The sequence below is a fragment of the Canis lupus genome, chromosome 30 (genome assembly GCF_003254725.2).
Source record: "Canis lupus dingo isolate Sandy chromosome 30, ASM325472v2, whole genome shotgun sequence".
Classification (NCBI taxonomy): Eukaryota; Metazoa; Chordata; class Mammalia; order Carnivora; family Canidae; genus Canis; species Canis lupus.
This window is the reverse complement of record NC_064272.1, coordinates 27,049,576-27,072,622: the sequence shown is the minus strand read 5'-3', so window position 1 is coordinate 27,072,622 and position 23,047 is coordinate 27,049,576. Positions and strand designations below refer to the sequence as shown.

At 41.9% G+C, this 23,047-nt stretch overlaps 1 protein-coding gene across 5 annotated transcripts in view; it reads left to right on the top strand.

Annotated features, from left to right (window-relative positions):
• The window catches only part of C2CD4B (C2 calcium dependent domain containing 4B), a 64,977-nt gene extending 42,692 nt beyond the window's left edge, over window positions 1-22,285 (top strand). For all 5 annotated transcript variants that reach the window (XR_007407481.1, XM_049104466.1, XM_049104464.1 and 2 more), the window contains 3 exons: window positions 6,987-7,100; window positions 7,953-8,047; window positions 19,475-22,285. The gene's annotated coding sequence lies outside the window, so the exon portion shown is untranslated. The remainder of the gene's footprint in view (window positions 1-6,986; window positions 7,101-7,952; window positions 8,048-19,474) is intronic.
• Window positions 22,286-23,047: the final 762 nt, after the last annotated feature.

Sequence of the window (23,047 nt, the reverse complement as noted above, 5' to 3'; positions counted from 1 at the left end):
TCAGCATCAGAAGTTTTGAGGGTCCCCAGTTGTAAATAATATGCTTTTATCAAAAGCACTATTTTATAAAAAATATTTTTTATCAAAATTATTTTAACCTGAAGACTATGCTAATATTTCAGAAAGATAAAAAACTGAGAGGGCTATCAGCCAGAGTTCTATCACTTTCTCACAATTAGAATTTTTTCAGATTCCCTCCCATCCTTCCTAGGTATCTTATGCTTTTGGGTGCAATTGTAAATGGGATTGACTCCTTAATTTCTCTTTCTTCAGTCTCATTGTTAGTGTATAGAAATGCCACTGACTTCTGGGCATTGATTTTGTATCCTGCCACGCTACCGAATTGCTGTATGAGTTCTAGCAATCTTGGGGTGGAGACTTTTGGGTTTTCTATGTAGAGTATCATGTCATCGGCGAAGAGGGAGAGTTTGACTTCTTCTTGGCCAATTTGAATGCCTTTAATGTCTTTTTGTTGTCTGATTGCTGATGTTGAACAGCAGTGGTGAGAGTGGACATCCCTGTCTTGTTCCTGATCTTAGGGGAAAGGCTCCGAGTGCTTCCCCATTGAGAATGATATTTGCTGTGGGCTTTTCATAGATGGCTTTTAAGATGTCGAGGAATGTTCCCTCTATCCCTACACTCTGAAGAGTTTTGATCAGGAATGGATGCTGTATTTTGTCAAATGCTTTCTCTGCATCCAATGAGAGGATCATATGGTTCTTGGTTTTTCTCTTGCTGATATGATGAATCACATTGATTGTTTTACGGGTGTTGAACCAGCCTTGTGTCCCAGGGATAAATCCTACTTGGTCATGGTGAATAATTTTTTTAATGTACTGTTGGATCCTATTGGCCAGTATCTTGTTGAGAATTTTTGCATCCATGTTCATCAGGGATATTGGTCTGTAATTCTCCTTTTTGGTGGGGTCTTTGTCTGGTTTTGGAATTAAGGTGATGCTGGCCTCATAGAACGAATTTGGAAGTACTCCATCTCTTTCTATCTTTCCAAACAGCTTTAGGAGAATAGGTATGGTTTCTTCTTTAAACGTTTGATAAAATTCCCCTGGGAAGCCATCTGGCCCTGGACTCTTGTGTCTTGGGAGGTTTTTGATGACTGCTTCAATTTCCTCCCTGGTTATTGGCCTGTTCAGGTTTTCTATTTCTTCCTGTTCCAGTTTTGGTAGTTTGTGGCTTTCCAGGAATGCGTCCATTTCTTCCAGATTGCCTAATTTATTGGCGTATAGCTGTTCATAATATGTTTTTAAAATCGTTTGTATTTCCTTGGTGTTGGTAGTGATCTCTCCTTTCTCATTCATGATTTTATTAATTTGAGTCTTCTCTCTCTTCTTTTTAATAAGGCTGGCTAATGGTTTATCTATCTTGTTAATTCTTTCAAAGAACCAACTCCTGGTTTTGTTGATCTGTTCCACAGTTCTTCTGGTCTCGATTTCGTTGAGTTCTGCTCGAATCTTTATTAACTCCCTTCTTCTCTTGGGTGTAGGATCTATTTGCTGTTTTTTCTCTAGCTCCTTTATGTGTAAGGTTAGCTTTTGTATTTGAGTTCTTTCCAGTTTTTGAATGGATGCTTGTATTGCGATGTATTTCCCCCTTAGGACTGCTTTTGCTGCATCCCAAAGATTTTGAACGGTTGTATCTTCATTCTCATTAGTTTCCATGAATCATTTTAATTCTTCCTTAATTTCCTGGTTGACCCTTTTATCTTTTAGCAGGATGGTCCTTAACCTCCACATGTTTGAGGTCCTTCCAAACTTCTTGTTGTGATTTAGTTCTAATTTCAAGGCATTATGGTCTGAGAATATGCAGGGGACAATCCCAATCTTTTGGTATCGGTTCAGACCCGATTTGTGACCCAATATGTGGTCTATTCTGGAGAAAGTTCCATGTGCGCTTGAGAAGAATGTGTATTCAGTTGAGTTTGGATGTAAAGTTCTGTAGATATCTGTGAAATCCATCTGGTCCAGTGTATCATTTAAAGCTCTCGTTTCTTTGGAGATGTTGTGCTTAGAAGACCTATCGAGTATAGAAAGAGCTAGATTGAAGTCACCAAGTAGAAGTGTATTATTATCTAAGTATTTCTTCACTTTGGTTAATAATTGATTGATATATTTGGCAGCTCCCACATTCGGGGCATATATATCGAGGATTGTTAAGTCCTCTTGTTGAATAGATCCTTGAAGTATGATATAGTGTCCCTCTTCATCTCTCACTACAGTCTTCGGGGTAAATTTTAGTTTATCTGATATAAGGATGGCTACCCCTGCTTTCTTTTGAGGACCATTCGAATGGTAAATTGTTCTCCAACCTTTTATTTTCAGGCTGTAGGTGTCCTTCTGTCTAAAATGAGTCTCTTGTAGACAGCAAATAGATGGGTCCTGCTTTTTTATCCAGTCTGAAACCCTGCGCCTTTTGATGGGGTCATTAAGCCCGTTCACATTCAGAGTTACTATTGAGAGATATGAGTTTAGTGTCATCATGATATCTATTCAGTCCTTGTTTTTGCAGACTGTTCCACTGAACTTCTTCTTAAAGGGGAATTTTAAGAGTCCCCCTTAAAGTTTCTTGCAGAGCTGGTTTGGAGGTCACATATTCTTTTAGTTGCTGCCTGTCTTGGAAGCTCTTTATCTCTCCTTCCATTTTGAATGAGAGCCTTGCTGGATAAAGTATTCTTGGTTGCATGTTCTTCTCATTTAGGACCCTGAATATATCCTGCCAGCCCTTTCTGGCCTGCCAGGTCTCTGTGGAGAGGTCTGCTGTTACCCTAATACTCCTCCCCATAAAAGTCAGGGATTTCTTGTCTCTTGCTGCTTTAAGGATCTTCTCTTTATCTTTGGAATTTGCAAGCTTCACTATTAAATGTTGAGGTGTTGAACGGTTTTTATTGATTTTAGGGGGGGGATCTCTCTATTTCCTGGATCTGAATGCCTGTTTCCCTTCCCAGGTTAGGAAAGTTTTCAGCTAGAATTTGTTCAAATACATATTCTGGCCCTCTGTCCCTTTCGGCGCCCTCGGGAACCCCAATTAAACGTAGGTTTTTCTTCCTCAGGCTGTCGTTTATTTCCCTTAATCTATCCTCATGGTCTTTTAATTGTTTGTCTCTTTTTTCCTCAGTTTCCCTCTTTGCTATCAACTTGTCTTCTAGGTCACTCACTCGTTCTTCCACCTCGTTAACCCTCGTCGTTAGGACTTCTAGTTTGGATTGCATCTCATTCAATTGATTTTTAATTTCTGCCTGATTAGCTCTAAATTCTGCAGTCATGAAGTCTCTTGAGTCCTTTATACTTTTTTCTAGAGCCACCAGTAGCTGTATAATAGTGCTTCTGAATTGGCTTTCTGACATTGAATTGTAATCCAGATTTTGTAACTCTGTGGGAGAGAGGACTGTTTCTGATTCTTTCTTTTGAGGTGAGGTTTTCCTTCTAGTCATTTTGCTCAGTGCAGAGTGGCCAAAAGCAAGTTGTATTGGGAAAAAGAGAAAAAGAGAGGAGAGAAAGAAGGAAAGAAAAGAGAAAGAGAAAAAAAAGGGAAGAAAAGAAACGAAAAAAAAAAAGAGAAGAAAAAGAGAAAGAAAAAGAAAGGAGAAAAAAAAGGGGGTGGGGGAAGGAAACAAATCAAAAAGCAAAACAAAACAAAAAAAAAAAAAAAAAAAAAAAGAACCACCGGGGAGTATCTTCTGATTCTGTGTTCTTTAAGTCCCTTGGCTTCTCCTGGAAGTTGTCCGTCTAGCTGGTGTTCTGGGGGAGGGGCCTGTTGTGCTGATTTTCAGGTGTTAGCAGTTGGGGGAGCTGCTGTGCCCCCTCCTGGTGCAGGGCTCAGTGGGGGTTGTTTACCCCGTGAGGCCGCAGGAGGAACAGCCCCAGTGGCGGGGCCAGGTCTGGAAACCTGGATTCAGCTCCGGCAGGAACTCCGTCTGCAGGGCCTGGAGGCTCCGGGGCGGGGCCGCTGATCTGCTCAGCTGGGGCAGGAGCGTCCTCGCTGTCCTGGGCCCTCCCGGCCTCTGCCTGTCCCGGGGGAGGCGGGATCCTGGGCTGTGTCCCGGCGCCCTGTGCTCCGGAGCCTGCGCTGGTGGATTCGCGCTCCCGGGCCGCGCAGCCCCCTCCGCGGAGCCGCCGCCCAAGCCCCACCGAGCTGCTCCTGGAACCGCGCAGCCCCCTCCGCACGGAGCCTCTTCCTCTGCCCGAGCTTCCCTCCCATCCTTATCTATTTGTTTATTTTTCAAGATTACAGTTGTACACTTTGTACCATGTTCTACATTTCCATGTTGTTCCAGTCTTCATCATTACAGTTTAAATGGACACATTTTGTTTTTTGCTTTCTTCATTGCTTTTTCCCCCTTGTTCCACAAACCCATTCATATTTCTTCATTGTAAAAAAAAAAAAAAAGTCTTCTTTAGCTCTTGGTTTTAAATAGAGTCAATATGTATTGTCAAGTGAGAAAAGGAAAGCTCAGGAAAAAAATGTGTATGGAATTTGCTTGGCCATTAGAAGTAAGACATTCTCTTTGATTATAGCAAGTATTGATTTTTTGAGACTCCTCTTATTAGCAAGAGTTATAACTCTACCAACAGCAAAAGCTGTTGTGCTCTTTTTAGCAATTCTTTGGCTGTTTTCTCTTTCCCTCAGGATTTCTTGTCTTCCCCATATTGCTTCTTAATCCATTGAAAAATTGTTTCTATTTTCTGCCCTTGGAGCCAGAGCTATAAAGTCATAGCCTCAACTTTCTAATGCAACATCTAATAGGTACCCATTGTTAAAGGATATACTGAGGCATAAAAAGATTTTACATTTATTTGGCCAAAAATTAATTCCAGCTGGTGGGTGGCACCAAACCAGAAGTGGTTAGGAACACTCTATCAACAAGAGCTCAAAGGGAGAATTGCATAGAGAAAAGCTGAAAGTAAAGTAAAATTATTGATTGAAAACCTAGTTGGTGGGCACCTGGGTGGCTCACTGGTTAAGCATCTGCCTTCAGCTTAGGTCCTGGTCCTGTGATCAAGTCTTGCATTGGGCTCCCTGCAGGGAGCCTGCTCCTCCCTCTCACTATGTCTCTGCCTCTCTCTGTGTCTCTCATGAATAGATAAATAACCCCCCCCCCCAAAAAAAAAGCCTAGTTGGCTGTTGGTGATTGGTTGTCCTTAGAGTTTGTCTTCGTGGGTACAAAGTATAAGATACTTGCAGGCTTACATTTCGGTTTGTCTGCATATGTCTGCCATTGTTTTAGAGCCACCTCAGTCAATGGCCTCCTGCTTTAATTAGTTTAACACAATTTAGAGGACCCAAGGAAGATTTGATGCAAATGCCTTAGACCTGAGCCCAGAACTTAACCTACTGCTGTGCTTCTAAATACAAAATTGTTTCCAGACAACAGCCATTTGTCTGCCTGAGTTCCTTTAGGCCTCTGAATTAATCTCTACAAATGTCTAGGGTGTGCCAATATTGTGCATTTTTATTTGTGTATCCTATTAATACATATACCCAGACCACTATTTCTTGAACCTAAGAGCAGACATGAGCTGACTATTTTAATGAGGTCTGTCCACCATTTAGATGAATTAGCATCAGTACTTGATGGCATCAATCAGGAGGTTGCTTTCACTTTTCTGAACCATTCCCCAATTTGGATGCCCACCCCTTCTAGCACCCTCCATTTTACAGCAGCCAGAGCCCTTGCTCTCTCTTGCCCTCCCCTCCTTGTAGAAATACACATCTGGCACTATGAACACTGCCTGGTATGTAGTAGGTACTCAGTAAATCTACCAAGTGAATGAATGAAAAATCCTGATTCTCACAGAATCCTTACTATGCAAGGTGTTTCACACCAAACCTCTTTTAAGTTCTGTAACCTTGCAAGGTATTATTATCCTCACTCTATGGAAGAAAAGCAGGAAGATTCCAGGAATATAGTGACTTTTTTCAAGACCATCTATCCATTTGTGGTGGGCTGAGTAAAAGCCCCCCAGAGATGTCCACATCCTAATTCCCAGAACCTACAAATATGTTCTCTTATATGGCAAAAGGGACTTTGCAGATAATGTTACATTAAGGATATTCAGACAGGAAGATTATCCTGGATTATTTGAGGGGGATCCAATGTAATCACAAGGGTCTTTTTTCTTTCTTTTTTTTTTGAGAGAGAGAGTTGAACATGTGTGAGGGCTGGGAGAGAAGGGCTGAGAGAGAGGGAAAGGAGAATCTCAAGCAGACTCCCTGCTGAGTAATGAGCCCCATGCAGGGCTTGATCTCACAACCAGGAGATCACACCTGAGCCAAAATCAAGAGTCAGACACTTAACCCCTCAATCCATCCAGGCATGTCCACAAGGGTCCTCTTAAGAGGGAGACAAGAGGGTCAGCTAGAGAGAATGCAATTTGACAACTGATGATGTGAGCTGGTGATGTAATCTGAGACCACCAAGCAAGGAATATGGGAGCCTCCAGAAGCTGGAAAGTGTATGGAAATGGATTGTTCCCTAGAGCCTCCAAAGAACATTGCCTTGATTTCAGCCTATAAACCCATTTTGGACTTCTAACTTTCCGAGTAGTCAGATAAAAATGTATGTTGTTTTAAGTCACTAAGTTTGTGGTCATTTGTTAGAGCAGTGACAAGGAGCTAGTACACCACCCTAATTGGTCACTGAAAGGGCAGGACTCACAAGAACAATCTTATAGCAACTTAGTCTTTTTTCACTGGCACCCTGTACTCCTGCTGTGGAGCTGATTCTTTCCTGGACTGAGATAAGATTTCATGCAAGTGCCATAACTTCTATGTAATAAAAGTCCCCAGTCGCCTTAGTCTTCCAGTGATATGAGATCCATAATTGAAATGTCCAGTGTTGTTTTTTTAAACACAATTATGCCATAAACTTCCAAAATAAAGCTGCTCCCTTTCCCCAGCCAGGACCTACTATAGGAGCCTGCTGTGGCCACTTCGGCTCTCCTGGTAATACTGCCTTTCCTTCCCTCGTCCAGACTTGCTATAAATCTCAAAGACTGCAAGGTTGCAGTGGAGAGAGGAAGAAAAGGGAAAGGACAGGAAAAGTCTTACTTGATGAGCACTTTTCTGGTCTAGTCTCCTCTGACCTAGTAAGTGTTTAGAGATGATTTTCTCTTTTGTGGGTTTTTTGATGATGTGCTTCCAATTTGAAAATTTTTCTCTTGTTTTTCCTTTATTGGGGAAGGATATGTATCTCCTGGCTGGTCACTTAGTAGCTCCTCCCTCTGCCCCTGCGGCCCTCTTTCTTCCAAGGCAAACCCCCTATTGCAGAGCCTCAAGGTGGCCAGGCAGGCCTTTCTGCCAGGGGCCCCATCTGGTCTTGGGCAAACACCAACACATCCTTGGACCTCTGGGAGTACAGTGACACCCCAACGGTGCAGCTCCCTCTGCTGCCCAAACCGCTGCTGCCAGCATGCCCTCTTTAGCTGTCTCCCGCATAAAGGAAGCCCTTGGAGTAAGCCCTTCATGCCAGTGATGATAGCATGAGGAGGAAGCCCCCAACACACACACACCTCCCTCTCTGCAGTGAGCGCTGGGACCCACAGCACGCTGGCAGTTCTCTAGGCACATGCTCCAACTTCTAATTTCCTTCCAGCTCTCTGATTTTAACTCCTGGATTTGCAAGTAGTGACAGGGTTTCAGCCACATGCTTTGAAAATAAAATTGACACTTTGTCCTGCTGCCATTTTAGGTAATGTGTATATAATTTTTTCCCCAATCAGACAGGGGGAAAAAAACCCAAACCAGATCGCACTGGGAGATAAGCCAAAAATAATAAGCTCACCAAGTCTGGTTCTGGTCCACTCATTAAGTGAAGCCTCGACCTTCTCCAGTCTGTTAGGTTTCCAGACTCTATAATCCCTACTTCTCCCAGTGGGGGTGGGGGCTGCCATTTGATTCCTAACCTGACTCTATCAAAAACTTTACCCTGACTTTTGCAGTATTGACATCTGACTGTATGTTATGACTTTGGAGGATATGATAATCATGTGAAAAAGTTGCTGCTTCTCTACCATGACAGGCTACTGTTGACGAGGTAAAGTATCTATCACGGATTTTATTTTGTAGTTTATTTTTTGTTTTTGCCAGTCGGTCCTTTTGAAGTCTGACTCCTTGAAAAAGTGAACTTCTTTTCTTTCCTACATGGTTTTGTCTGTAGATCTTCTTTCTTAAATCCTACACAGGCTGCTAGGATTTGGAATATGGGAGTGACGGGCACCTATTGGAGTCTCAGGCAAAACCGAGACCAACATTATTCTCTAGTCACATCCTGGCCCATGAGTCAGGGGCAAGCCTGGGATTCAAAGCTGGATGATCTGAAGCCAGTCCATTTTCTACCACACTTCGGTGTCCCAGCTATTATGGAGTTGAAGTGCCCTGGTTTCATTTAAACTTAAATGATTATCAACTTCATATAGGCTGCTATTTGCAGAAGAGGCTATATACAAAACTAACGGTAACCATATATCAAAAACCACTGAGAAACATGCAAGGAATAAAGAGAAAGAAATCCAAATATAGCAGTCAAGAAAATCAGCAAAACATTAAAGAGAGAAAGGCAAGAAAGGATGAGAGAAAATCTCCAGAAACAACCACAAAACAAGCAATAAAATGGCAATAAATACATATCTATCAATAATTACTTTGAATGCAAATGGACTAAACACTCCATTCAAAAGACATAGGGTGTCAGAATGGATAAAAATATTGTAAGATCCATCTATATGCTGCCTACAAGAAGTCATTTTAGACCCTGCAGATTGAAAGTGAGAGGATGGAGAAAATCTATGCAAATGAATGTCATAAAAAGCTGGAGTAGCAATACTTATATTAGACAAGCTACTTTTTTAAAAAAGATATTATTTATTTGAGAGAGCAGAGAGAGAGAGAGAGAGAGAGATAGAACCAAGTGGGAGAGAGAGAGGAAGAAGCAGATTCCCTGCTGAGCATGGAGCCCAATGTGGGGCGGCTCGATCCCAGGACCCTGAGAGCATGACCTGAGCCAAAGGCAGATGCTTAACTGACTGAGCCACCCAGGAACCTCCAAATTAGACTTTAAAACAAAGACTGTAACAAAAGACAAAGAAGGGCACTATATAATAATAAAGGGGATGATCCAACAAGAAGAGCTAACAATTATAAATATTTATGCACCCAACATGAGAGCACCCAATATATAAAACAACAAATAACAAGCATAAAGGAACTGATCAATAATACTACAATGATAGTAGTGGGCTTTAACACCCCACTCATATCAATGGACAGATCATCTAAGCAGAAAATCAACAAGGAAACAATGACTTTGAATGACACACTGGACCAGATGGACTTAACAGACATAGAACATTCTATCCTAAAACAGCAGAATATGCATTCTTTTCAAGTACACATGGGATGTTCTCCAGAATACATCACATATTAGGCCACAAAACAGGCCTTAATAAATACAAGAAGATTAAAATCATACTATGCACTTTATGACCACAAACTATTAAACTAGAAGTTGACCACAAGAAAAAATCTGGAAAGACCACAAATACATGAAGGGTAAATAACGTGCTACTAAACAATGAATGGATCAACCAGGAAATCAAAGAAGAAATTAAAAAAAAAAAAAAAACAAAAAAAACCCCAACAGTCTAAAACCTTTGGGATGCAGCAAAAGTGGTCCTAAGAGGGAAGTATATAGCAAACAGGACTACCTCAAGAAGCAAGAAAAATCTCAAACAACCTAACCTTATGTCTAGAGGAGATAGAAAAACAACAACAAGGATCCCTGGGTGGCGCAGTGGTTTGGCGCCTGCCTTTGGCCCAGGGCGCGATCCTGGAGACCCGGGATCGAATCCCACGTCGGGCTCCCGGTGCATGGAGCCTGCTTCTCCTTCTGCCTATGTCTCTGCCTCTCTCTCTCTGTGTGACTATCATAAATAAATAAAAATTAAAAAAAAAAAAGAAAAACAACAACAAATGAAACCTAAAGCTAACAGAAAGAAGGAAGCAATAAAGATTAGAGCAGAAATAAACGATATATAAACTAAAAAACAAAAAGCAACAGATCAGATCAGTGAAAACAGGAACTGGCCCTTTGAAAAAATTAATAAAATTGATAAATCTCTAGCCAGACTTATCAAAAAGAAAAGAGAAAGGACCAAATTAGATAAAGTCACAAAAGAGAAGGGAGAAATAACAACCAACACGACAGATATACAAATAATTTTAAGAGAATATTATGAAAAACTATATGCTACCAAATTAGACAATCTAGAAAAAAATGGATAAATTCCTAGAAACATATAAACTACCAAAACAGGACAAAATAGAAAACTCGAACAGACTGATAACAATCAAGAAATTAAATCAATAATCAAAAAACTCTCAACAAACAAAAGTCCAGGACTAGATGGCTTCACATTTAAAGAAGAGTTAATACCTATGCTTCTTAAACTATTCTAAAAAAAAAAAAAAAAGAAAGGAAAATGTTCAAATTCATTCTATGAGGCCAGCATTACCCTGATGCCAAAACCAGTTAAAGACACCACACACACACACACAAAGAACCATAGGCCAATATTTTTGATGAATATAGATGCAAAAATCCTGAACAAAATACTAGCAAACTGAACCCCACAATACGTTAAAAAAAAATCATTCACCAGGATCAAGTGGGATTTATTCCTGGGTTGCAAGGCAGTGGGTTCAATACTCACAAACCAATGTGATACATCACATTAATAAGAGAAAGGATAAGAACCATATGATCCTTTTAATAGATCCAGAAAAAGCGTTTGACAAAATACAGCATCCATTAATGATAAAAACCCTCAAACAAAGTGCATTTAGGGGAAACATACCTCAGTATAATAAAGGTCATATATGAAAAACTCACAGCTAACATTATAGTCAATGGTGAAAAGCTGAGAGCTTTACCTGTATGGTCAGAAACAAGACAGGAATGTCCACTCTCACCATTTTTATTCAACATAGTACTGGACATTCTAGCCATAGCAGTCAGACAACAAAAATAAATAGAAGGCATCCGAATGGGCAAGGAAGAAGTAAAATTTCACTATTTGCAGATGACTGGATATAGATACTCGATATATAACATCCGAAATACTCCACCAAAAAACTGCTCGAAGTGATAAATTCAGTAAAGTCACAGGATACAAAATCAATGTACAGAAATCTGCTGCAGTTCTATATACCAATAATGAAGCCGCGGAAAAAGAAATTAAGGAATCAATTCCATTTGCAATTGCACCAAAACAGTAAAGTATCTAGAAATAAACATAACCAAATAAGTGATTTATACTCTGTAAACTGTAGAGTACTTTTGAAAGAAATTGAGAAAGACACAAAGAAATGGAAAGATATTCCATGTTCAAGGATTGGAAGAATAAATATTGTTAAAATGTCTATACCAAACCTATCCACATATTTACTGGAAATGCTACCAAAATACCACCAGCATTTTTCATAGAGCTGGAACAAACAATCCTAAAATTTGTATGGAACCACAAAATACCCTAAGTAGCCAAAGGGATCTTGCAAAAGAAAAGCAAAGTTGGAGGAATCAATTCTGAACTTCAAGTTATATTACAAAGCTGTAGTAATCGAAATAGTCTGGTACTGGCATAAAAATAGACACATGGATCAATGGAGCAGAATAGAAAACACAGAAATGGATCCAGAATTATATGGTCAAATTGGTCATTATATGGTCATCTTTGACAATGCTGGAAAGAATATTCAATGGGAAGAAAACTGTCTCTTTAATAAATGGTGTTGGGAAAACTGCATATTAACATGCAAAAGAATGAAACTGGACCACTTTCTTATACACAAAAATAAATTCATGATAGATTAAAGACCTAAACATGAGATCTGAAACCATAGAAATCTTAGAAGATCACAGTAACTTCTTTGACATTAGGCATATCATATCTTTCTGTTTCTCCTGAGTCAAGGGAAACAAAAGTAACAATAAACTATTAGGGCTACATCAAAATAAAAAGCTTCTGCACAGTAAAGGAAATAATCAACCAAAACTAAAATGCAACCTATGGAATGGGAGAAGATACATGCAAATTATATGTCTTATAAAGAGTTAGTATCCAAAATACATAAAGAACTTATAAAACTCGGTGGCTTAGTTGGTTGAGCATCCAAGTCTTGATTCCAGCTCAGATTGTAATCTCAGGGTTGTGGGTTCGAGCCCCACATCAGGCTCTGCACTCAGAGCAGAGTCTGCTTGTCTTTCTCCCTCCCTCTCTGCCCCTCCCCCACCTCTCTCAAAATAAAATCTTTTAAAAAGAAAACTTATAAAACTCAACACTTCAAAAACAAATAATCTAATTAAAAATGGGCAAAACACATGAATAGACATTTTTCCAAAGAAAACATACAGAGAGCCAACAGACACATGAAAAGATGCTCAACATCACTCATTGTCAGGAAAATGCAAATCGTACAATGAGATAGTATCTCACACCTGTCAGAATGGCTAAAATCAACAACACAGGAAACAACAATTGTTGGTGAGGATGTGGAGAAAAAGGAACACTCATGCACTATTGGTGGGAACGCAAACTGGTGCAGCCACCCTGGTAAACAGTACAGAGGTTCATCAAAAAGCTAAAAATAGAGCTACCTCATGATCCAGCTACCTTATGATCTGAAGTGCTATTTACCCCAAGAATACAAAATTACTAATTCTTTTTTTTTTAAGATTTTACCTATTTATTCATGAGAGACAGAGAAAGAGAGAGAGGCAGAGACACAGGCAGAGGGAGAAGCAGGCTCCATGCAGGGAGCCCGACGTGGGACTCGATCCCAGGTCTCCAGGATCACACCCTGGGCTGAAGGCAGCACCAAACTGCTGAGCCACCCGGGCTGCCCAAGGCAGGTGATTTTCAATCAGCTTTAGCCTTGTGTTCTGAGCATTGAGACCCTTGCACCACCACGATGAGAAAGATCCTTTCCCCTTCCCATGTTTTGTTCTTATCACTGAGCCTCGACCTTGAACTCTCTATAGGAACCTCTCTCCTAGTAAACTGCCCAGAGCCCTGTCCTCTTCAAGAGACTGACCCCGAACCAAAGGAGAAACTCTGCTTCCCTCATATGAGGCCCCCCTTTGTCTCCAGATTCCACTTACTGGTTGGGAACATCCTGACAGTTTCACATGAGCATCCTTGCTTCTCCTCTGTTGCTGACATTTGCTTTGATTGTGCCGGACCAATAGTACACCTGTTCACCAGACGGAGCCTCCCCTGGTTGGTCTGGACAAGTCCTCACAGACTCTTCTCTGCCAGGTCCTAGGATCTGACAAGAAGCCTTTGTCTTGGGTGCTGATAGCGTGTGTCTCCATGACTTCTCACTAACCAAGCAACTAGTAGAGGCATTGCTTTTTAATATGAAGGTGAAGGAAAAATTAATGACCTTCCTAATGCCTAGCAAGGCACAATTGATATCTATTCCACTTTTCTCCCAACTGTTTTTAAAAAATTCATTGATTTGAGAGAGAGAGAGAGATACAGAGACAGAGAGTACAGAGGGTTGGGGGTGGAGGGACGTCAAAGGAAAAGGGAGAAGCAGGACCCTGGGATCATGATCTGAGCCAAAGGCAGATGCTTAACTGACTGAGCCACCCAGGAGCCCCCCAACTGGCTGTTTTTTTTTTTAAATTGTTTCATTTCCACTCACTGTTGCTGCCATAACTTCAATGAGCCAACAGGACAGGCCTCAATGCAAAGGGCTACTTGAAGGAATTATCGAGAGTCTTAGTGTCCCGTCTCTTCATCTCAGGCTCTCCTCCTACCTAATGGCTTCATTGCATGCACACATTGGCTCTGAGAGCGGTGGGCTGGAGGGAGCAGAACACCTTCAGGATGATGTGCAGCACGAGGACACTGGATAGAACCCAACCCCCTTGGAGGGGAACCATGGTCAATGGGCACAGACTGCCTCTCTTGTCCCTTTTCAGCCCAGATGCTGTCTCACCCCTGACCTCTTAGCATTGCCTGTCAGCTCTGCATGTTTCCATTTAGGGCTTTCCCCTGCTCACTGCAAGATGTCTCCTGCTGAACTACCTGTCTCAGTATCACCTTCCCACCAGCATCTGGCACCTAGCGCGCTGATGCATCTGATGCACCTCACTCTGGCTCTGCCCACTTGCCCTATGCACCCCCTCCTATGGAGCCTGACTACTTAAGAGTCCTGAGCATATTATTAACTGAGCAGAATTAATATGTTCTTGTGCAAGGCGACTGAAGTGGGAGTTTATCCATCCTCATGCCTCTCATACTCATTCTTTTTCTTTAAAATGTGTCTTAACGATCAACCGTATGCTAGGCACTGTGGGAGAGCTGACTAGCCCGCAGCCTGATGAGAGCAGCATGCCTGCAAGCAAATAATTGCTATTCGGTGTGACAAACTGCTGTCAAGTTTATCCACAAAAAATGGATGGTGACCTTAAGGCAGTCTCCTTCCCAGGGGAAGCACCGTGCAGTGTCAGGGACCGAGCTAAGTGCTTTGGCTATTCAATGAGTTTCCTAAAGTGGATTAGGCCCCACAATTGTTGTGTGGGTATGTGTGTGTGTGTGTGTGTGCGTGTATGTGCATGTGCACTCGCCTGTGTGAATACAATCACACACCACATCTTCTGGGGCTTCTCAAAGCCATCTATCCTTTCTGTGATGCCTGGCTGAGGGCCAACACCCCAGGATTTAGTCAGAAGTCATAAATTCAATTCCAAACTCTGCTGAGTGATCCGGAGAAAAATATTCAAATTCTCTGAATTTTAGTTTCCTCTTTGAAACAAAAATCAGATCCTGCCTTCATGGGGCTGTGACAAGGACCAAGAGAAGTGATATACACATACGAAAATAGCTTTGTACTCTGAAGTGTTGAAAACAGGTGACATGCAGTGACTCTGGCCCCGGTTTGAAAGAGATGCCTCTGGCTCTCAGAGACCTCAGAGTGGCCGTGCTCTGCTCCCATGCTTTGTGTCTTGCACTCACCTGGGTAGAGCCTACCTGCCCTACTGCTCAGGTTGCAGGGCCTGCTGGCTGCTGCTGGGAAACCAGGAGGAGGCAATGAAGAAGAAGGGGCGGCTGGCCAGGAAAAATAGGAAGTTGGTGCATTTGGATGATGATAGGGATATATATATATATACATATTTTTTGGCTGGAAGATAAGAGTGTTTTTGTTAGTTTAAGGGGGGTAAGGGAGCTCATGGCAGTTATCTGAACGGACCTTGTTTGTGGATGGCTCCAGACTTTGAGACCTGGCCTGTGCTGGCACCAGGCAAAGCTGAAGTGTTTTTAACCCAGAGGAAAATCCCCAATGTCTCCTGATGATCAGTATAGTGCTGAAGTCTGCAGAGGGAACAAGCACTCAGGCCAGGTTGTACCCACTTCAGGAGGTTGTGCGGATGCTACAGAGACCCTGTCATTTCTGTTGGGTTTCTTTCTTTCTTTTTTTTTTTTCTTAAGATTCTATTTATTTGACAGAGAGAGAGCACAAGCAGGGGGAGCAGCAGAGGGAGAGGGAGAAGCCGCTCTTTGTTGAGTGGAGAACCCAATCCCAGGACCCTGAGATCATGACCTGAGCTGAAGGCAGATGCTTAACCCACTGAGCCATCCCAGCGGCCCTTCTGTTGTAGAGACAAAATGGGGTTGGAGGTAAGGGGAGCCCCGAGAGTGTTAGGGTAGAGGCCTGTTCCTCTCCCTGCAATGAACTAACTGCAACAGCTGATCAGAGGGACAGCTAAGGTTTTTCCATGTTCCCAAGGCCTCCTGGGTGGATTCTGAGACACAGACTCTGTACCCAGATTGCTGATGAGCATTTTGGTCCAGAGTCAAAGTCCTTTATGAGCTAGCCCAGTCTAACCCTCTCTCAGCCTCGCATCTGTCCTCTTGACCACGTGCTCATCACTCTCTGCCATTCCCTGATCTTGCAGGTGTCCTTTTACAGCTCCGTATCTTTGCCTCTGCTTGCCAAACCTTCCTCTCTCCTAAGCCGTTCTTATTTGTGATTCAGAGTTGCTGTGAGGCCCTCACCGTGCTCCCAGGTGGAGCTCACACACCCTCCTGGGTTCCCAGGCGGCTTTGCACAAATCTGCTATCGAGCTCTTGCTGCAACCACACACACGGATGTTTGTCTGCCCCAATGGGGTTGAAGGCAGGGCCCAAGTCACTTTATTTTTTACATTAAAACTCTAATTCATGTTGGAACTCTCCTGATAATAGAGAAATGGATGTAATTTCATCTTCTTTCCATATAGCTATCCAGTTGTCTCCAATACTGGACTATTTGAAAGCCCAGGTCATCCTCACTGATTTGGAATGCCTCATTAGCTAATTTCAAAGGAATATTTAATAGAAACCATTGAGCTGATTCTAATGTTCACATGGAAGAGAAAACATGTAGACTAGTTCCTCCCTCAAAATATTTTTGCAGAAAAGAACAATAAAGGGCGGGGGACTTACTTTACTAAATATCAAGATGAAATAAAAAATTATAGCAAGTAAAACAGGATAGTATTGACGTTGAACTAGATTAGAGATCAAAGAACCTAAAACGAAAACAGAGCCTTGCGGGGATGCCTGGGTGGCTCAGTAGTTGAGCGTCTGCCTTTGGCTCAGGGCAAGTCCCGGGATCGAGTCCCACATCGGGCTCCTTGCATGGAGCCTGCTTCTCCCTCTGCCTGTCTCTCAGTGTGTCTCTCATGAATAAATAAACTCTTTTCAAATATGCAAGGCTCTGTTTTTTTTTTTAAATGAGGCTTATGATAAAGGAAATATTTTAAATCTTTGGGAGGATGGGTGGAATGCCTGGGTGGCTCAGTGGTTAAGCATCTACCTTTGGCTGAGGCCATGATCCCAAGGTCCTGGTATCGAGTCCCACATCAGGCTCCCCACGGGGACCCTGCTTCTCCCTCTGCTTATGTCTCTGCCTTTCTCTTTTTCTCTCATGAGTCAATCAATCAATCTTTAAAATCAATCTTTGAGAGGATGGGTAACATTTATTAAATTATATCAGGACAACTGGATTGCTATCCTTTTATAAAGAGAATGTCTTCCTGGCTTGTTTGTGTGCATATATAATGATAGAGTTGAGGAGATCTGGGGCTTTTCGTTTTGGTCCAGGGATTTGTTGGCTTAATACCTCATTTTTTTGAGATTGCTTTTAGAAGGTCACCCAAATAAATCTGAAGGATCTTAAGTATAATGATAGAAACACTTTTATTCAGATGGCACACAATGACATTAACATGAACCCAGAAGAGTGACTGATGGGAGTGAAGTAAAGAATTAAGCTTGCTGGGCATGTCTGTAAGTGTCAAGTTGTATCAGATAAGCTTTTGACCAAGGAAATGCCTTGGCAATGAGCAGCTCTCCAGCTATGCTAAGAGCTCTTGAAGTGCTGCCAATGCTGGCAGCTCTGGGTGCAAACACTCAATGTCTTCTAGGGAAAAGGCCATTCCTTACCTTCCCCGGGCCCGCAGCTGGTCTAGCTGAGAATACAGCCCCATAGGAGAGCTGTGCCTCTGCCTTCTGGCTTCCCTAACCCTACTGTTAGCTCTCTGGGTCAAGGGTCAGTGGAAGGCAGCAATAAGATATTCTTGGGTTTTTACTTCAACTGTTGGTGTGTGTCCTCTTTGTCTAGCCCAAGAGCGACAATAGGAAGACATATGGTGCTGGAACTGCAAAAGTTGGAAGACAAAGAGAAAGCCTTAGAAGCAGTGAACAGGAGGCTAAGGGGGAAAGAGGTGCTAACTGAGGGAGGATTTAGGGGAAAGAGAGTTGTTTTGGTTTTGTTGGTTGGCTTTGTTTCTGAAGATGAGAGTGATTGAAAGCTATTTATGCCAAGAGAAAGATACTATTTTTAAAAAGGGTTTAAGATGGTGGAGAAATTTCTCTCCAGAGTCTCACCAATGGCCACAGCTTCAATGACCAGTCAAGGACTATTCCCAGTCCCCTCCCTCAAGAGCTATATTTGCAACTACTCACCTGACTTCAACCTTATCTGCAGCATCTTAATTTCTTACACAGAGAATCTACCCATGTAGTTAATGAGTAATTGGAAATTAATTTGAAACCATAGTCGCCAACATAGAAGGGAAGAACTTCTTTCAAAAGATGAGGTCCAGAGCATAGATGATATAAAAGTTAGTCTTGGGTAAAGAAAACAGAATGGAGTGAGGATACAAGAAAGTTAATGTACAACTACAGGTATTACCGTTTTCTGTGAAGTGGTTTGCACATCCTTTCACCTGCTGGGCATCAGGGTAAATGTCTTTTTCTAACCTTTGCCAGTTGGGAGAGGGTGCTTTTCAGCCTTCAGTGAAAGGAAGTGTGACCAAACCCCTTGCCCTACCTACTGGTCAGTTGAATTTGGGAACCTGGTCCTTGATAGCCATCTCTGGTGACTCACCATGCTCAATTCTGTGAAGCCTCTTCTGATCTGAGCCTAGAAAAGCTGCTGGTGGATTAGATTGGCCTTTATGGACTGGAAGGGGCATAATGCACAGGTGAATCCACTTGGAGTAAAGGACTAGGAATAGAGTGGACAAATCAGAGAGGAGATCATCTGCTGAGTGTCAGGGAATATGGAACAGAGAGGGCAAAAACAGTATATAGTGGAAGTTGCTGACCAATTGCCTCAAAGAACTGCCTGTCTTCATGAAGGTCCCAAAGTTCTCAACCATTCTCTCCTTATATAGAGGGAGATAAAGAGTGATTTCCTGTTTCATTTTATCTAAAATATTCCAACTTCATTAATTCATTAATACTACTGAAAAATGATTATGTGTCTGAATTTTCCAGGGAACCATACATTTCAAAAGCCTACCTATAATATTCAGGAATAGTTAAGATTTGTACTGCCTGTCTTACTTATGGTTCAATTCATTGTCAGCAAAATACAAGCAATTTCCTAACCCCTTAATATGCTTTTTTTTTTCTGTTGCACAGTTTATTTTAGTCTTTTTGTCTAGAAAGAAGCCAAAGTGGAACAGTTACCTCAGTTACCTCTACCCAAAGTGGTTTAGAACTCTAAGAAACTCATTAAGAACTCTGAAAAAGAATCTCAGAGTGTGAATCCTGATTTCACTATTACACACTATTACAGTCACGTGAACTTGCAAGCCATTCAACTTCTTTGGTTTCAGGTTCCGCATCCTGTGTAGTGTGAACAATAGTAGCATGGGCTCCGTAGCATTGTTTTGAGGATGAAATGAGACAATCAATGGGAAGCATTTTATGTGGTGCCAGGGTCTAGTAAACTCTGAGTACATCCTGGTCATATACAACATGCATAATATAAATGTTAAAGGATGCTGGATAGTCTATGCACTACTAAAATATAATTCAGAAGCATAAAGCTTGAAAGGGATTCTTGAGATCATTTATACCACAATGGCAAATACCTACCCTATTTTCCATCATTCTTTCCACAGCACACATTGCAGATATCACTAATCCATCCCAGTGTTCCTTCTCACCAAACTCAACATGGTGTTTTAAGTGATTACTACCAATTGATTGGAGTTGATCGTTGAAATGAAACTCATGTGCCTCCCATAGTTGTACTCAACAGGTGAGGAAGTGACTTTCCTAATGCGACAGAATTTATTAGTTTTAGAGCTTGGACAAAGGTACTATTTCTTATTTCTTCTTGTACTGCTGATCATACCCTTGCTGCGTAACTTCAGCTTTATAGAATATAGACTTTCAAAAGGATCTTAAAAAAATCAATATCCTTTGAAGGAAATGGTATGTGGGTTAAATGGGAAATTGGAAGTTAATATTGTCTGTATTTTATCTCTTTACAATCCTGATAATTGGTCATGGTTTGTTTAATGGAAGAAACTTAGCTGCAGAAACTAGCCATGATGCATCATTTCCACAAGACTTTGTTCATGTACTTATTCAACAAAAAATACTTGGTGCCAGCTTTGTACCAGGCACTATACTAAGCACTAAGAAGAAAAGATGATCAAAATATGGCCTTGACTGTCAATCAGTACAAGGAACAGTAAAGGAGACAGACACGGACAAACCTAGATGCATCAGCAGTGTGCACTTCAATAAAGGCACGTACAGGCTGCCACAGGAACAAAGTAATCAGTTCTACCCAGGGGGATGGGAATCAGGAAGGCTGCTTGACCTGAATCATCAAGGAAAAAAGCAACCTCATAACAAGAGATCCTGGAAAATGTTAGTAACCTTTACTGGAAAGCTAGAAGTTGCATTTTTGGGTGATGCAATATTTGTGCACTTGGACTTCATTAAAAAATTGTTCTTTTTTAATTTTTTATTTATTTTATTTTTTTTTAAAAAGATTTAATTATTTCAGAGAGAGCGAGCATGAGCTGAGGGGACGGGGAAAGAGCAGAGGGAGAGGGACAAGCAGACTTCCCACTGAGCAAGGAGCCTGACTTGGGGACTTGGGGCTTTTTTTTTTTTTCTGACTTGTGGCTTGATCCTGGGACCCTAGGATCATGACCTGAGCCAAAAGCAGATGCTTAACCAACTAGGGTAACTAGGGTGCCACCAGGCACCCCTAAAAATTGCTCTTAATAGCCCATATGGTTTTGTTGAGGGATTGTTATAGTAAGGTTGCTGTCTGATATAAGACTGATGACACAAAGCAATGTTTGTCACAATCACATTTTCAGGAGCAAAATTTTTTGTATATTTGCCTGAGTGGCAAAAATACTTCCTAGTCTAGTAGACTCTCCTTATGTATCTGACAATGGAATTCAGTCTGACACTGGGTGAACCATGTAGGGTTCAAACCTGCTTGAAATCACCGGCACGACCAAGCTGATGCTTTACCCTGTTTGACGTCATGGCCTGAAAATCAAATATGCTTACCCTCATTCTTTTGTTGTTAAGCATACTTTGGTTATTGTTCTGCTGTTTAGGTAAGGGGGAAAGATAAAGAGCCTCTATCCTGAAAACGCTGCATTATAAATAAACACATGGTGGTGGCTGTGGACCAACCATCCAGATGCCCTTAGGCAACTGGTAGCCAATGAAACCCAGTGCTAAGTAGGTCGCCCAACCTGTTAAGGCTAATGTTAGTAGACCAACTTCTAAAAGTATTTTTCCACTCTCTCTGGCAGGGATGAGGGGAAATGTATTCATTTAGAGAGGTCAAAAAAATCAACCTCGCCTAGGGCTCCATGTCTAATGAATGGCTCTACCCCAACATCAATCATGGCAAAATGTCACTGACCTAGACTCTATGCTGAATCAACACCATTAAGAGCTTGAAAGGGATGCTTGAGATCATTTATACTATTTGACCCAGCTTCCACGTGGCCTTTACTTTCTCTTTTTACAACTTGAATTGCCTAGGTTACTGCAGATGTTAAGAGATAAAGTTCCCATTGAGTAAAAGACTGGTGTGAATTCCTCAATTAGGAACCTTTGAAATGAAATTTGAGGCTGAGCCTGGGATGCCCTTGCATCACACATAGTATCACACATCGATTGGACTCTTTTTCCATTTGGGGGAAATTTCAGTGCTAGCTCTTAATGCTGGAGACCCCCATGGGGTTGGGGGCGAGTGTGGAAGTTAAGATAGATTCAGAGGAATGACACATTTAGGGGTATAGTACAAGGGAGGGGACAGGATCGAACTGAGTGGCCTGGGCAGGGTAACAGTTTAGAGCCCATCTGGAGAGTCATTGGACATTCATTTAAAGGAGTGGCCTGCCTGAGGAAGAGCAATGACGCAGGTCTGTCACTACTAGGAGCCTCTCCTCTCTGGTTTGGGCAATTCTGCTCTGTATCCAGATTTGTAGACTTCACTTGGCAAAGCAAAACTTTGAAGTCAGCTAAGATATTCATTATCTACTGTTACCAGAGCGCACCCTTTGGGGTTTTATATCCTACATCAAGCAGCTTATAGCTACAGACCGTTCAGAGTTGCAGTAGCTATAAGGCATTGCATTTCTGGTGGGGTTTCAGGGTTTCTTATAGAGGACTACCCTGGGCATGATTGACTGGCTCATGTCTGTCATGCCAAGAGGAGAACCAGTAATGCCCTGGAAGAAAAGCCAGGATTCCCCGCTATGAGTCTTCTCTGAGTCTCTAATGGGTCTTTTTGTTCACCTGCAGGTGGTGGCCAGGGCCGAAAGCTGAAAATCCTGAGACTAGAAGGGTGGCCAGCAGGTTGAAACAGCCAATGGCTGTGGGATTGGGCTTGCCAAACAATAGTCCTATTGTGCTAAGTGGCCATGAAATAGAAAATCTGAAAATGTGATAAAAAATATAATTTTTTTTAAAGAAATGTGAGCCTTGACATTCAGAGTTTCTTATTTAGTGACAAACTCTTCCAGGTTAAATTTTGGACTTTGACTTCATGCCACTTTTCTACTATCCTGACCCTCTTGCCCTTATTTATTCAACACATGTTGATAAACATCTACTTCATTGCCAGCACAATTCTAGGCCTGGAACAGGGACGGGGAGAAACCAACCCGCTGCTCTATTGGACACTATGTTCTAGTGAAGGAACAGACAATAACAAATACAGATGTAAGTGTATATTTTATATATTTTTATACATATCACAATATATATTATGTTAATACATTTTTCAAAGTGGTATTAAGTCCCTCTTCCCCTACAAAGGAAGCATGGAGAGGCTAGAGAGACGTGTGCCTTGCATACTGTGCCTCCTTAGGCTTAGAGCCTGAATCCCCTCCTCTCCATGAAAACTTGGGCCAGGGGAATAAGTGTTCCTTTTAACAGGAATCAAGAAGTGTGTGCAAGATCAGAGGGTGACATTTCCTCTCTAGGTGAGACACACTGCAGTATTGCTAGTCCCTCAGGCTGGCCTTACATATCCCATTCCTTGTGCATGGTTGGGCCACAGGGAACCAAGCCATCCAGGGCAGCTCACATTCAGGGCTTCCTGTCCCTCTCTGAGTGCTTCTACACCTGTTAATGCTGGATGTCAGCATAAGTGAGGTCTGGGGGCTTCTCTGCTGTCAAGGGTGACAAGGTGCTGGCAGGGA